At 37.1% G+C, this 15873-nt stretch overlaps 1 protein-coding gene across 1 annotated transcript in view; it reads left to right on the top strand.

The window, feature by feature from the left end:
* Positions 1-15873, top strand: part of CTNND2 (catenin delta 2) — a gene marked incomplete at its 5' end in the record, with an annotated part of 448616 nt that overhangs the window by 95413 nt on the left and 337330 nt on the right. The gene's annotated exons all lie outside the window — the stretch shown is intronic.

Below are 15873 nucleotides of genomic sequence, written 5' to 3'. Positions count from 1 at the left end.
TCACTTTGATTCCCATTTTTCACAAAGATACTGCAGTTTCACAACATCACTGTATATTTTAGAAGCTATCAAGACACCTTCAGAACTTTTGAACCTTTAAAATGTAAAGGTAAATTTTCCTTTGCCCTAAGCTTTACTCCTTATGACATAAGTGGGCAAAGAGATTTATACTTTATGACATAAGAGGGTTATGACAGTAATCCTCTTTCTGGGATTTTTTTAAAGTAAACAACCAAGTTTAGCCTAGACTTGATAAGGTTGGTTAGCTGTGCAAGATTCTCATTCTGTTATGTATCCTCTTTTATACATTATCAGCTTCATGAAAACCGGAGAAATCTGAACATTTGTGTATTTTACTCCCTCTTTTATGTCTGTTGAAATTATTATTCTCTGAAATAATGGACAGTGTTCCAAACTATTTTAGGATCAAAAAGACTGAGATTAGTATAATGATTCAGAAGCCTATTTAGGAATAGAAATGTCTTATCTTCTCTTTTTAAATGTATGGATGCTTAGGTGTTTGCTCTATTTTAAGACTGTAATCACTCTGCAGAAACTGCTGAATCAAAAATATAATTTCTTTACTGAGGTCTCCATGATTCTCATGCATGAGTGATGTAAATTGGAGGTTATATGAAATCTTGCTCTCCATGCAACTGGCCCATGGCAAACCATGGCTTTTGCAGTACTTATGAGTTGCCATGCTAATACCACATTTGTTCTCTGAGCTTGCAGTCTTATTAGAATGCTGCTGCTTTAATCTATTCGCTTTTGTTTAATCTTCTTTATTTACTCTTTTCTCTGCCTGAAAAAAAAATGGCCATTGTCAATGTTGTAGAATCAATTTTCCCTCCTTTTTTTGTCTTTGGGTCACAGTGCAGTCCGTTAAGTATGCCTTGTTGGTCCTATGTGTGAGCTGTTCATTGTGGGAAAGCTTTTAGAGTGGCAGACTTTGTCTTCTTCTGAATCTCCAACCATGTCCTGGAAATTGCTTGGGGACTCTCTGAAGCCCATTTGAGCACCTGCTCTCCTGTTCCCTAGATCCTTGCAACACTGCCACAGGCACTTGAAACCATTGGAGAATTTTCAGGAGAGCTGTTATTACTAGTTAGAGATTTCCACATTTTCAGGCTATTTGAGATAAATGTGTTTGCATGAGAGTGTTCAGGCTTTTTGAACTGGAACTAAGCATTTAATAAATGACCGCTTATACATACATGCTAGGAGGTCTCACTACCCAAGAAGAGTCACTTCATTTTTGCTTTTCCAAGTTGGTTCTCCATGTTCAAAAAAGATGATAGTATTGTTATAGGTTTGGCTTTATGATTCTTAATATTTTTTTAACTGGAATTGGCATGATAGACGTGTGAATCTGTTGTATGATTTTATTTGATTCAAACTTGATGCTCAACTTATAGAACTGTAGAATGCTTAATTTGTGAACTTATCTGTGTTACTTTGCAGCAAATGAAGTTTGCAGCATTATCCGCTTGAGCAATTATTATACAATTATTCTTACATTTTTAACCTGTCGTGTCTTTGTAAACTGATTAAAAGTAACTGCTTTTCCCTGCTTTTTTTAAGCATTGTCCAGAGTTATACTTGCCTAGTAGAAATTCTGTGTAACTTATACTTGCTCCTTGATTACGTACCATAGTACACACTCCATCATTTTTGATTGAGCAATCTTTCAAATACAACATTTTCTGCAAAGCAAAATGCTATAAACCAGGGGTCCCCAACCCCTGGTCTGTGGTCCAGTACCAGGCCACGGCATGCCAGCAACCGGGCCACAGAAACAAGCAAAGCCCCATCTGCGGGAGGTAGGCAGCACACACCCTCTGCTCCATGAAAAAACCTCTCTCCACCTAACCGGTCCCTGGTGCCCAAAAGGTTGGGGACCTCTGCTATAAACTATAGCCATAGTACATTAAGTACATAATGTGTCCCTATACAAGTAGTCCTCGATTTATGATTGCAGTTAGGACCAGAACTTCAGTTGGAATGTGGTCATAAAGCCTGACATCACATGACTGCATCACTTTGCCACTGCAATCCAATTGGCCAAGGTCCCTCTCAGCCTTGAGCCTCAGTAAAATAAGGTAACTCCCTCCTCTTGCCTTTCTCCCCCCTCCCCATCTCTCCCTTAAGGGCAGCAATATACCAGGTAACCCATTTGCCCCAGCCCAGTCCCATTCCGAGGCCCCCACTGCCCTGTGCTTTGCCCTCCCAGGTAACCTTTGCTACCCTCTTTTGCTCCAGCTGCTGACAAGGAGTGCCTTTGGGTGGGGTTTTTTGCAAAGAGCTCCTAGGTGGGATTGGGGTTAGATTTGGGCTGCACAATAAGGGGAAAGACTGTTTTTGGCTTTTTTTCCCCTCCTTTTTTGCAGCATAAAGCCATCTCCACATGGCCCAGGAGTGTGGTAAAATGAGTGCTTTTGGCAGTGTGCCAGGAAGCCCAATCCCAGCCTAGGGTGATGCAGGAAGCAGAAGCAAGCAAGGTAGGAGGAAGCAAGCAAGAAGTCCCAGATCCACAGTGTGCCAGGAAGCTCTGCCCCAGTTCATTCCAGCAGTGCAATATATGCTTGGCATTATCATAGCCCAAGGTTTGTAGAAATTCTGATGATGACTCACAAGTCACTAGTTTTGTTTTATGATATTGTCCCAGCCTAAAGGGTTGTCGCAATTAATGGAAGTAATCTTGAGGAGGGGCGGGGGAAATATACCTTCATCTTATAGTTTAACACCAACTTTTGTGCCCTGACCTCAAATTTAGGCATCCCTGTTTCTAGTCTGGGGAGTGCATTGGCAACCCCTATCAATGCTGCAAGTATAGATCTTAGAAATTTACTTTGGAGTATTTTTATTTTTATTTTATTTTAATCCCATTTATATCCCGCCCTTCTCCGAAGACTCAGGGCGGCTTACAATTTAAGCACAAACCAATGTGCTTAGCAATAGCCTTCATTCTATGTATATGCCTGCTTATTAGGGCTTATTAGCCCCCCCCCCCAGCGGCATTATTGCAAAGTCAGCTTATTGCCCCCAACAATCTGGGTCCTCATTTTACCTACCTCGGAAGGATGGAAGGCTGAGTCAACCTTGAGCCTGGTGGGACGCGAACCTGCACTAATTGCAGGCAGCTGGTGTTACTTAAGGAGGCATTAGCCCACTGCTCCACCAAGGCTCTTTAATACCCTGAGGGCATTATTCCTAGGATAAAGGCCCCCCCCCAGGCTCCATACAATATTTAGGCTAAAGTTTGAGCTTGAAATAGTTTTAAAGCAGTTGATGTTAATCCATCTTTGGGGTGTTCAGTGGCATTTGCAGATCTTAATAGTGTCTGGGAGATGTAATCATGATGGGCCCTCCATAATCTCTTGGAGTGGAAAGTTACTCCCATGTATTTGAAGATATGAACTTGTTCAATTTGGTTCCCCTGTATGCTTCATCTTTGAATTTTGGCTCTTTTGGAGGAGACCAAAACCTTAGATTTGTTGGTAATTTAGCATCATGCTATTTTCCTTTCAATGTTTGACTATAGAGTTCATTGCCTTTTTAAGTTTTATGGGACAAAGAGAAAGGATTCCATCTTCTATGTATAATGATACTGAGATTTTGCAGACTGTTAATTTGTGGGCATGACTGATAGAATTGTTCACTGATTCAGTTATGGAATTAATGAATAAATTGAATAGGGAGGGAGTTAGAATGCAACCCTATTGCACATTTTCCTGCATACTTACCAATCCATTGTTGTTGTTATTACACATTAGATTTAGGGAGGACTTAACATATAGTTTCTATATCAAATAAAGGAGCCATCTGTCATAATAGTATTCTTGAGCTTACTTTACAGAATATCTCTAGCTCTAGAATCAAAAACATCTGAAGTCTAGAAATAGCATATATGAAGATGATTTTAAATTGTGCACATATTTGTGAATAAGGTATAATACTAAAATATGGTCGTAGCCTTCTCTGAACCCTTCTTGTTCATCTTTATCATTCCTTCCAGTTCCACCCTTGTCTGAAGTTTGTTGTTTAGATGCTTTGTGCATAATTTATTCACAACACTTAATAGGTCCATAATTTGCCGAGTCTTCCTTATTATCCTTCTTATAAATAGACAAAATTACTGCAATCTCCCAAGCCTTGGGAATCTGCCTTATCTGGGCAATAAATGTAAATATGATATCAATAAAGGATTCCATTACATTTAATTACTTCAGATAAGATAAGGTCATTACTTGGGGCCTTGCCAGTTTTAAATAATATTATCATTTTGGCCACTTTTGTTGGGGTGACTGGGGGTGAGCTGTCTAGCATGCTGATGTCAAAACATAATTATTCAGTATTATGGCTGCACTCCGTATGTAGGGCCATATAACATGCCTCTCAGATAAGACTGGCTAACTGATTAGCTGGTTTATCCTCTGTTATTATTTCTTACTAATTATCTGAAAATAATTTATATTGAAGAAATATGGTTTGATTTATATCAGGCTATTATTAACTTAATTTTTTTAACATTACATTCTTACAGAAAATGTCTGCCATTTTCTAACTAATCATGTAGCTCTTTTAGTGCAAAGTGGGGCATTTTGTGGCATCGACGATTCAAATTTTACACAGAAAATATGGTAGATGATCTAAAACCATGGTACAACTAGATTAGAAATTGAAAGACAACGTCTTTCTTTCTTTCTTTCTTTCTTTCTTTTTTATTCATTTATTTCACTTATCTATCAAGCAATTCTGGGTAACTTACAGTATCATAAAATAAAAATATAAAACAAAAAACATCAAAAGCATTAAAAACATGAAGCATTCATAGTTAAAACATTAACATTAGCAACTGGATAAAAAGGACTAATATATATACAGAGTGGAAGTGGAGGTGGAGGTTTACCAACTACCTCTCAAGTTGGCAGAGTCAGGTATTCAGGTCCTTTCAGAAGACCAAGAAAGTGGGGTCAGATCTCATCTCAAAGGGCGTGATGTTCCAGAGGGCAGGAGCCACAGAATATTGAAAAACATTTTTAGTTTTTGTCTCTTTTAATTGCAGGGTCTGCTTGTTCTGCAATATGCTTGCCTAAACCTTATAGCAAAGCTTGTCATTGTCTATTATATAAGCATGATATTTTAGAAGACAATATACCAATAAATATCTTGAAGTGAATGCTAGAGAATGTGGGATGACAAATCAATTCTAAAGAAAAACATTCAAATAACATGTAAATACTAAGTCACTAGCTCAACTACACTATTTTAAATACCTGCAATCCCTATATTACAGTTTTTTCGACTATACTTCCTGGAGCTTCAGAATCCACATGTAAATAAATAATATAAGCTTTTCCCAACCTGATGCCATTTTGATGTTTTGAACTTCAGGTCTCATAATTTCCAGCCAGTACATAAACTACCTCAGTAAAGGTAGCAACAGTGAAAAGAGAATCAGCATCCCAAATCCAACCTGAGACAATTTATAGATGGCATTTTCTTGTGTTTATTGTCTAGAATTTTGGACCAGCCTATAACAGTCTCTTTAACATTTCTCTCCCTTTTTCCCCTTCAGCTTTCTAGCAGGATTAGAAATAGCTTTATTGGTAAAAGGAAGGCAGAATGATATGGAGAGCATTAATCTGTGTTTCTACTGAGTGTTAAGCTGCCACTAAGAAAAATACTGTTTTTGCAAGCTTGTGAAACCTATGGTACCGAAGGCACAGGAATCTGCAGGAGGTGTGAACATATTCCTACCAATAGGGTAATGTAACTGTTCAAACAGTAATCTGTTATTAGTGACCCATATCAGTTAAGTAACATAATAAGTATTTGATATTTACTCTAGAACTATCTTCTCCAAGCTGTCAGACTTGAAAAAAGTAAAATTGTGTAGTAGTCACTTATATTTGTTATTGCAATATCTGCAAAAGAAGTCAAGGGACCCATCCTTTTATTAAAAATGCAGAAATGTTCTTATCTTGTCCAAACACTTGACAGTGGATAAGTTATGATAAGGCAGGTTCTCTTCTTCGGTATGCATCCATCTGCAGGAACAGTCAACATGAGAATGTGTTGCATGTATTACTAGCTGCATTTAGGGCAGATGCAAGCAGTAAGGCAATCCTCAGAGGTGCAAATTTGCTTAAAGCTTTTTATAAATTGCTTAAGGCATTTTAAAGCAAGCGTTCATTGATGTAATTTCTGGTGAAAGTTTGATTCCTAATTCTATACCATTTTCATCTGAGCACAGGTGCTTAAGAATGCATCAAGAAAACTTAGCATTTAAATTATAGCAAGCAATTTTATTTGCCAGGCATAGGCTTATTGGGTGGAGGAAGAATGATGGAGATATTGCAAAGAAATAGCCCCAAACACGTAAGAACAAGTTTTTAATTGGTAAACAGTTAAACAACCTGTGGTACAGAAAGCCATATGAACTTTGTTTCTTGCCCAAACAAAACAAAAAGAATATGTATCCACAAAACAACATTCATACTCTGAATAGTTCCCTTTGACAACAAAGTATATCATAATTATGTGTACATTTTAAGGTGACATAGCTTTTTTTTCAGATACTTTGCTGTTGATGACAATCGTAATTCTTCTAGAAAATGGCAATCCTCTGTAAAATATTTTAAGCTATTTTACAGGGTATGTGGTCCCTAGCAATGATGTCTAGCTTTATTCTCTAACTTTTTTAAAAAAAAATCATACTCATTGAAGGAGTCATCAAATATACTGTATGCACATTGCTGCATGAAACCTTTTTTATGTTTACCTTCTGAGTATCTGATCACTCAGTTATTAAATTTAACAAAAGGAAAAGAATAATATAGTTCACCACTGCAATTACTTCTGAGTATTATGTCTTTTCTTTCATTTTGGGACTGATGTTTTGCATCCCCAAAACAGCAAAGTTTGTTTAAAGCACCACTTACAATAAATAAATAAATCTTTTGTGGCAGTGTAAAATTAATCCATGGATCTCAAATAGAAGTACAGTGAGTTTTAAGAACATTGATTTTCCAGTGAATGTTTTAAAACTAGGGTGTGATAGATAGCCAGCCTCCTGCACAGACATCATGATAGATGGAGACAACAAAATGTTGTAATATTCTTTGACATAAGAAGATTTCCTACATGACTCAGAGCCAGGCCTCCTTTCCTATCAGGGCATTAATACCTTTATAAAACTTATCATTTCTTACAAAATTATAGTACATTTCCTTAATATCTTTATAAAGCTTATCACGTTCTTATAGTCTCTGTTATCGGTCTGTTCGGCTCCCACTCTCCCATAATCAATGGATCTGTTGCTTCCGTCACGCTCGTTGACAGCTGTTTGAATTTCAGTGCTCTACTTCTCTCCTCATACCCCACCCATGCGGACTGTGTGCTGTGCCATACACAGTCATCTTGCCACTCTTCTGACATCTCCATATGGGATGCTGCTGTTTCAGCTGGTTGTTGTTTCTTGCTGTCATCATCCCTGTCCATGTTGATTCCAAATCTTTTACTGTCACTCATCGGTTCCGTCTGCCTCCTCTTCATCGTTTGCTACAATGCTGAGTCTTTTGAGGAGGGGTTGCGATTCTCTATTGGCCAGGTCATGTCAGTGAGGGTCTGTGGCTTTTTTGTCCTTGCAATTTTCCTATTGAAAGATGTCTGCCGGCATAATGTCTGATAGGCTGATTCTAATTCAATGTGCCGGTTAATGGAATACTGGTTGGATAGCCATGCCTCTTTTAGCAGACGGCCACTCTTGGTTGCATCATGAGCAATGACCCTGGCCTCTGTGAAGTTAAACGTGTGGTTATACTCTGCGGTGTGAGCCCACACTTGGAATGCTGCTCGTGGCATTTGATGGCCAATTCATGTTTGTGCAGTCTCGTTCGGAGGCATTCCATGGCCTCACCCACATAATTGCATGCACAATTATTACAATTTATTTGATAAACCACTGATGACATCTCACTCACGGGTAAGGGTTCTTTGGGGTGCATTACTTGTGTCTGAAGGGTCTGGTTGGGTCTGTGCGCCACTCTGATGTTGTGCTCAGATAGTATTCTTGCAGCCATCTCTGACACCCCAAGGATATAGGGGAGTGTAGTGATTGGAAGCCTGTCATCTGCAGCACATGGCACCTGTTGTTGATGGTAGCATCGAATAAAATCGACGGAATAGCTGTTCTGTATGCACACCTGATACAGGTGTGCATGTTCCTTAGCTTTTTCAATTGCTGTGCTGCAGTGTGTGTTTACTCTGTTTTTGAATATGAATATACCCGAGATTCATATCTTTAAGACTGTCTGAAGTTGTGCAAGCTGTGGCTAATTTATTAAAGTCTGACAAATCAAATAAAACAATTATAGTTGGATTACTACAATAATTTCTATGGCTTCAGATGTTGAATATTCCTCCATACCACAGTGCCATTTGAAATAAGCTTTCACATCTGTTTGAGAGAGAGAATGCACACATTTCTCATGCAACAATAGCTGTTCTTCTGGGAAATGTGAAAAATGTCTTTCAAATTAAATTGTATTCAGAGAAACAGGAAGAACACTTGAACTATCTCTTTGTTTTGCTACTCTACAATTGTGGCTAAAGTTTCCCTTGCCCATATAAAGAAGAAGCGATCTCAGGTCAGGTAACTGGTTGGCAGAGCATTTCTGATTGTAATATCACTTTTTCTTTTTTTACTATTTCCTATTACTATGCCATTTCCATATCATAGTTTCTTCCTCAGATTCTTTACCAGATCTAAAATCAGATTCATTTACTTCAGAAAGAAGCTCTGGAAAAGTTTGTTTTCTTTCCTCATTTTATAGCAGTCAGAAACAATAGTGATTATTCGTTATTGTTTTATTTTTGAATTCATCTATTTTTTCTTTCTTTCTTGCATCTATGATATCACTTTCCCAGTAGATTTTTAATGGGTCTTTACTATTGTATGAGAGCTTCTATAAGAGAAAATGGGAAACGTCTCTTTTCCGTTCTCCATCCCATTTAGCATAATAGGTAAATGTTGGCAGAAAATGTTGGGGGGGGGGAAGTAGCTCCCACATATCTTGGTAGTTTTCTAAATTAAACATACTGTTGCTTTTTCAGTATGGAATTCTCATGCCATTGAGATACTTTCAAAGCTACTAGAAGCAAATTGTATTGTTAACCTGTGGTATATTTAAAGAATATTAATTATATACATATGCCACAGGATAACAATAGTTTTTTTGTTGTTGTTAAATTATTCTATATTGATTAGGAGGAATGGGGATGCACTTTGGTTTATCCTGTTTTTCTGTTTTCCTGTTATGTCAGTAGTGAACGTATTACCATAAGTTATTATGCGCATAGCTGGATTAATTAATGTGTCTCTATATTTTGGGTCCAGGTATTACTTTTTGTTTCTACATTATCTGCTCTTTTGCATAGAGCCTACCAATTAAATTTGCTTTGAGGTTGCTTCTTTGACTGCAGAGTTTCGAATATGAGCAACATCTGTGCTTCTCATCCAACAGCTTGAGCTGCCCTGGTAGTAAATTGCTTTCTAAAATGCTGAGCTGTGTCTGTATGTACATGAACACAGACTGTCAAGTTTCCGACATATGGGCTTTTCAAGAAGATAATGCTTCTATTTTGGTTAGTCAAAAGATGGCAGCACCGCTTCAGCCTTTAATTCAGTAGTAATCTTATGTCAGCAACAGGGTAATAATTCCAGATCATATTGTGTTTTAGAAAAAGAACTTCTGTCTATAATCTATTTAACATTCTTGCCATTACTGATGGAGATAATGTTTCACCATTTTCAATCTCTTTAATGCAACATCTCCGTACTAATTTGTTCTTTAAAAAAGATTCATGTTGGTATCATCAGCATTCGTAGTGTTCTATGTAAGTAGCAATAGAGTCTCTACAAGAACCCGTCAATGGATTGTACTGACTATAGAAGATGGCATTTTTTTAGATCTAGTAACAGAAAAAAGACACACATCCTAGGAGCAGAGTGTATGTGTCCAATGAATTCAACCTTTAGTCTTCCAGATATAAACTGTTCTCTGTTCCTCATTCAGAGCAGTTTCCTTCTCTGACCTTTCTATAAACAATTATCTACACACAAATAGACACATCAATGAAAGCTACAATAAAACTTACATTTAAAAAGTACAGGTGTGACTACAATTTAAAAAGAGGTTACTATCCATTAAAATATTAAATACAGCCTTTTTTATTGTGGCAGAATAATCCTATATAAATAAACAAAATATTGAATTATATTTACACCTCATAATTTTATTTTAGATAAACATAATACATTTTAAATAAAACCATTGTAAACAGTTGGATATAGTATCCAATGAAAAGTTCATTTTCTGTCACAAATGTTGCATGATTCTATTGTTCCACAGTTCCTTTGCCTTTTAAAAACAAAAGCAAAACATATAATTGCTCCAAATGTTTCCCCTTCTACTTCTTCATTTCATACTGTGAATCTTATTGGCTTTCTGAAATAGTTAACCCAATACCTATTTTACCCAGAATTATCCTTTACTGAGTTTGTACAAATATAGTAACCATTAGGAGCAGTGCTTTTTTTGTAAAAGAAAAAGGTGCCGGAACTCACACATGTCATACAACCCCTACAAGGTTCCATCCAAAAAAGATGCCGGAACTCTGTTCTGAGCGTTCTATGAGAAAAAAAGCCCTGATTAGGAGTATTCTGAATACCTGAAATATTTAGCATAAAAGCTTTTTGTTATAAAAAGAGAAATTTACCACTTCTTGTTTTATTATACAGGTAGTCCTCAGTTACTGACTGCCTCATTTAGTGACCGTTCAATGTTACAAGAGTATAAAACAAATAGCTTTGCAACCAATCCTCACATTTATGACCACTGCAGCATTACATGGTCACCATTTGTGTGCTTCACAACTGGTTTGCGACAAGTAAAGAAAGTGGAAGTAAAATAATAAGTCACAGTCATGTGATATTTTGTATAATGACTGAAGGGCCTCTTGTGGTTATTTGATTTTCTATGCAGCAACCAAGTCATCATTACTATCTATATAGTAATATATATTCTGTAGCTTGATTTCTTGATGGGGAATATCTTTTAATTCTGACTTTTCTACAGTGATTTCAGCAATGTCTGAAGTCATAAGATGTGTTGTTTTCCTTATAAACGAAAGGTAAAATCTAGATAGTTTAAAGTTTACAGATAAATTTTTAACTTTATAAAACTATACAGTTACTATTGTAGTTATAATATTCTTCATAGTGCATTCTAACCAGGCATTAACAATCATATGACTTGGGCTATTGTCAAAATGCTAAGAGGAACTGAACCTGATTAGTACTAGGATGGGAGACCACCAGGAAATACCATGGTTTGCCAGGTTGACTGCTAAAAACTCCTTCAGGAAGATACCAATAACAAACCATTTCAGTACTGCTGCCAAAAGAAAAAGTTGTTTCAGAGTCGTTGGCAGTCAAGCCTTTCTAGTTTTATACTTTTTTACACTGCATAATAACTGGATTCAAGCTATTTAAAGAACATAGTATAGTGAAGCTGAATCAAATAGCATATTTGTATGTAGACCTAGATAACTCTACTCTGATAGTTGAAAATAATAATTTGCAAGAACTAGTAATGAAATTCAAGGTGCATCTGAAAAAAATGAAAAGATTAAATAAAAAGAACACCAAATTTATTATTTATTTATTTATTTATTTATTTATTTATTTATTTATTTATTTATTCGTTTTATATACCGCCCTTCTCCCGGAGGACTCAGGGCGGTGTACAGAGCAAAGTAAGTTTACAATAAACCAACAATAAAACAAATAAAACCCCAGATCTACAAATAAAACCCCAAATCTATCAGGCCAGGCCGGCTTGCTGGAATAGATAGGTTTTTAAATCTCGCCGAAAGGTGCGAAGGTCGGGGGCCATCCAGATTTCGGCTGGTAGGCGGTTCCAGAGGATTGGCGCACCCACCGAGAATGCTCTCCCCCTGGGGGTCACCAGCCGGCATTCTCTGACCGGTGGCACCCTGAGGAGGCCCTCTCTGTGGGAGCGCACAGGACGGAGGGGTGTTGACGCTGGCAGTAGGTGCTCAGGTTAATCAGTCTTAGAATTGATAAGGAAGCTATTAAAGTGATGGATAACTTCTGCCTTTAAAGATCAGTAAAGGAACAAGCAGTCAATACAGTAAATATGCTGCAGACTAGTATTTAGGATATAGATATAGTGAACATTCAGAGTGGATGTTTAATAATAATAATAATAATAATAATAATAATAATAATAATAATAATAATAATAATAATAATAATAATAATAATAAAGTTGGGACCTTGGAAGTCATCTAGTCCAACCCCCTGCTCAGGCAGGAAACCCCTTACCATTTCAGACAAATGGCTGTCCAGTCTCTTCTTAAAAACTTCCAGTGTTGGAGCATTCACCACTTCTGGAGGCAGGTTGTTCCACTGGTTAATTTTTCTAACTCTAAGGAAATTTCTCCTTAGTTTTAGGTTGCTTCTCTCCTTGACTAGTTTCCATCCGTTGCTTCTTGTCCTGCCTTCGGGCACTTTGGAGAATAGTTTGACTCCTTCTTCTTTGTGGCATCCCCTGAGATATTGGAACACTGCTATCATGTCACCTCTCGCCCTTCTCTTTGTTAAATTACACGTACCCAATTCCAGCAACAGTTCCTTACATATTTTAGCCTCCAGTCCCCTAATCATTTTTGTTGCTCTTCTCTGTACTCTTTCTAGAGTCTCAACATCTTTTTTACATCATGGTGACCAAAACTGGATGCAGTATTCCAAGTGTGGCCTTACCAAGGCATTGTAAAGTGATATTAATACTTCATGTGATCTTGTGAAGCATTTATACCAGTAAAGATCAGAGTCATGCAGACAATAACTTTCAATGGGACACTCTTAGGAAGCAAAAGTTGGACTTTAAAGTTCCAGCATAGAAAGAGTATTGATGCTTTTAAACTTTGCTGTTGAAAAAGATTGTTGAGAATACTATTAATACTACATACTGAGAATGGATTATTGAACAATCAATTCAGAGTTTTCACTTGAGATACAAGTAACAAACCTCAAATGATCATACTCTGAATACGTTCAATCAGATTCTGAAAACTCAGCTCTATTATCAAATCTATAATGTTGGGAATGGTGAAAGGAAAGAGGATGAGTAGTAGTAAGAACAGTGGATTCAATTACAACAGCAACAGAAACATTATTGGAATCCTGAAAAGCCAGGCTGAGAATAGATCATCCTGGAGAAATTCTACCTATAGGCTTTCCAAGAGTATTTATTGATTTGGTAATAAAGAACCAAGGAGGCTTTAATTCTAATATTGCCATATATTTTGCTGATATGCCTCACATCCCTAAATGGAAAGAAACAAGATTTTTTGCTGAAGAAATGAAAGTTCAACTGCTGCCTGTTCAAAGGATGCATTACATTATTTATTCATTCATTCATTCAATTTCTATAGCCACCATTGCAGCCATGTATAATTCCAAAACTGTAAAACAATTAAAAGCAGTAACAACAATTAAAACATCCAAAGGATAAATATATACAGCAGTCAAGATAGTTAACTAACTAATAGTAAAGCCAAGAAGTGGGGCTCTTAACATATCCATAGTCCCAAGCCCAGTTATCGAGTTCTTAAATCTCATGGAAAGCCAACAGTGCAGGGGCCATCCTAATCTCCAAAGAAAGAATATTCCACAAAGCAGGGATGTGAGAGGGCAGGTTGCATAGAAAATGGCCAATACCTGGGCTGCTGTTGTCCTCTCTCTTTAAGCCTTTCCCCCAACACAGCTATATAGCAACATTGGCTAAAAAAGCTGGGCTAAGAGACAATTGGGTGTGCTGGTGTTGGTGTGTGGGAATGAGGTGTGTCTTCCTGTGTGGAAATAAAGTAGTACAGCAGCTGAAAAGAGCTACTTTTTTCCGGTAGTAGGACTTGCAAGGAGTAGTATTGGGGAAGAGTAGAGTAGTGGTGAACAGTGAGTACTAGCCTGTGAATGCTTGTGTGGTTGTTGTGTAGGACCTGTATTGTTGTGTTGGCTCTCTTGTGTTTTGGAGCCCTCTGGCTTGGGTATACTTAAAAGAACCTATGATAAAGGTATGCCAGTGGTGGGATATCCATAAAAAGGTGAGGTATTCAGAAGGTGTGAAATATCACACACAAAGTGGCAGTGGCACAAGTCGAGGTGGCTTAAATTTGAGGAGTCCATTAAACACTTGATGGAAATAAAACTTTGGCTGAAAAGGGGGCTACAGTGGGGAAGGCCCATGTTCTTTTGTCTTGTTTCTGTGCCTGTTTTTTTTCCCTAACCTTGAGATTACTCTTACAAGGCTTCACCTTTATTTAAATTAACCGAGCAGATTGGAAACCTAATATACATTACAGGAAAGTAAATTACAGTGATTTCTCGGATTTATTTCTTAAGCAATATATTTCAGTGGGTGCTTTTGGAATGTGATAAGGTTGGAGGTAATAACAACTGGGGTTTTATCAGAGCTAACATGCATATTCAGTGAACACACGTCAACAAAAGAGGCAATGCTGGTTAAACACTAGCAATAAATTCAAGAGTCATTCAGAAATACTGTAACTAGTTCCTTTGTCTCTTCCTACTCTGCCTTCGCATCTGTATGAGCAATATTTATTTATTTTATTTATTTATTTTAATTCCATTTATATCCCGCCCTTCTCCGAAGACTCAGGGCGGCTTTACAAGCTTAGCATTGCACAATAGCAATGTATTAATCCCTTAATAGTGAAAATTGTAATCAGGTGGATAAAATATCTATATTTGAGGGATAAGGCTCAGATATCTTTAATAAATCATATTAGTAGAATGTAACCATACAAAGTATGAATCATTTTTTGTGTGGTTGAACCAGTGAAAATAATTAGATATGCCCAAAGTTGGAGCCCCAAAAGTACTTTCTCCTAAGAGCTACAAATACCTGGAACCCATCATTTGTAAACCACCAGATGCGACTGAAATGGGTGGCCATAGAAATTGAACAAACAAACAAATAAATCACAGTAAGCCTGTGGGGAGATAGCTCTAGTCTGCATATTGATTTATGCATGAAAGCTGAGCAAGTTTTCAGCCTAACTTTAACTAAGCACCTGCCATGTTTTCCTAATTACTCCTATAATAGGCAGATAGGTATTCTAAGATTTAAATATTATCTTTCTTAAGAATAAGTCACACTGGTTTTACAACATCAGAAATGCAAGAAAGAACTTAATGAATTGAATGATAATTTTTCCAGTGAAGCCAATGTGGATCCAATCACTCCTTTCACTGGTACATTGAAAGCCTACATATTAGAACATCAGATGTATTTTAGATATTTTATTGTTTTAGCTCTTTTTATAGAAATATTAAGTGGATGTCTATGGAGATTCTCAGTCATCCGTGTTATGGTTGTCCCAAAGGTGCTGTTGCTCAAAAGGCAACTGAACATTTTTGGATTTTTTTCTTTTGAAAATGTTTTGCTTGTCATCCAAGAAGCTTCTTCAGTTCTTCTTCTTCAGTTCTATTAAGTGGATGATTTGTTATACAGATTTGTTATCATATATAACTCAGTTCTAGCGGAAAGATGACAATTTTTTAAAATACCACTTGCGCGCAACATATTCCAAAATATTTTGGAGAAACATACAAGTATAGACATTTTCAGGCACTAGAAAATCAAAAAGAGTGCCAGTTGGTGTATTGATTGAGATATTGGTCTAGAACAGGGGTGTCAAACTGCCGGCCCGCAGGCCAGATGCGTTATGCCGAAACCGCGCCCATTCCATTGCCGGAAA

The sequence above is a fragment of the Vipera ursinii genome (genome assembly GCF_947247035.1).
Source record: "Vipera ursinii genome assembly, chromosome: 3".
Taxonomy (NCBI): Eukaryota; Metazoa; Chordata; class Lepidosauria; order Squamata; family Viperidae; genus Vipera; species Vipera ursinii.
This window is presented reverse-complemented; position numbering and strand designations above follow the sequence as displayed.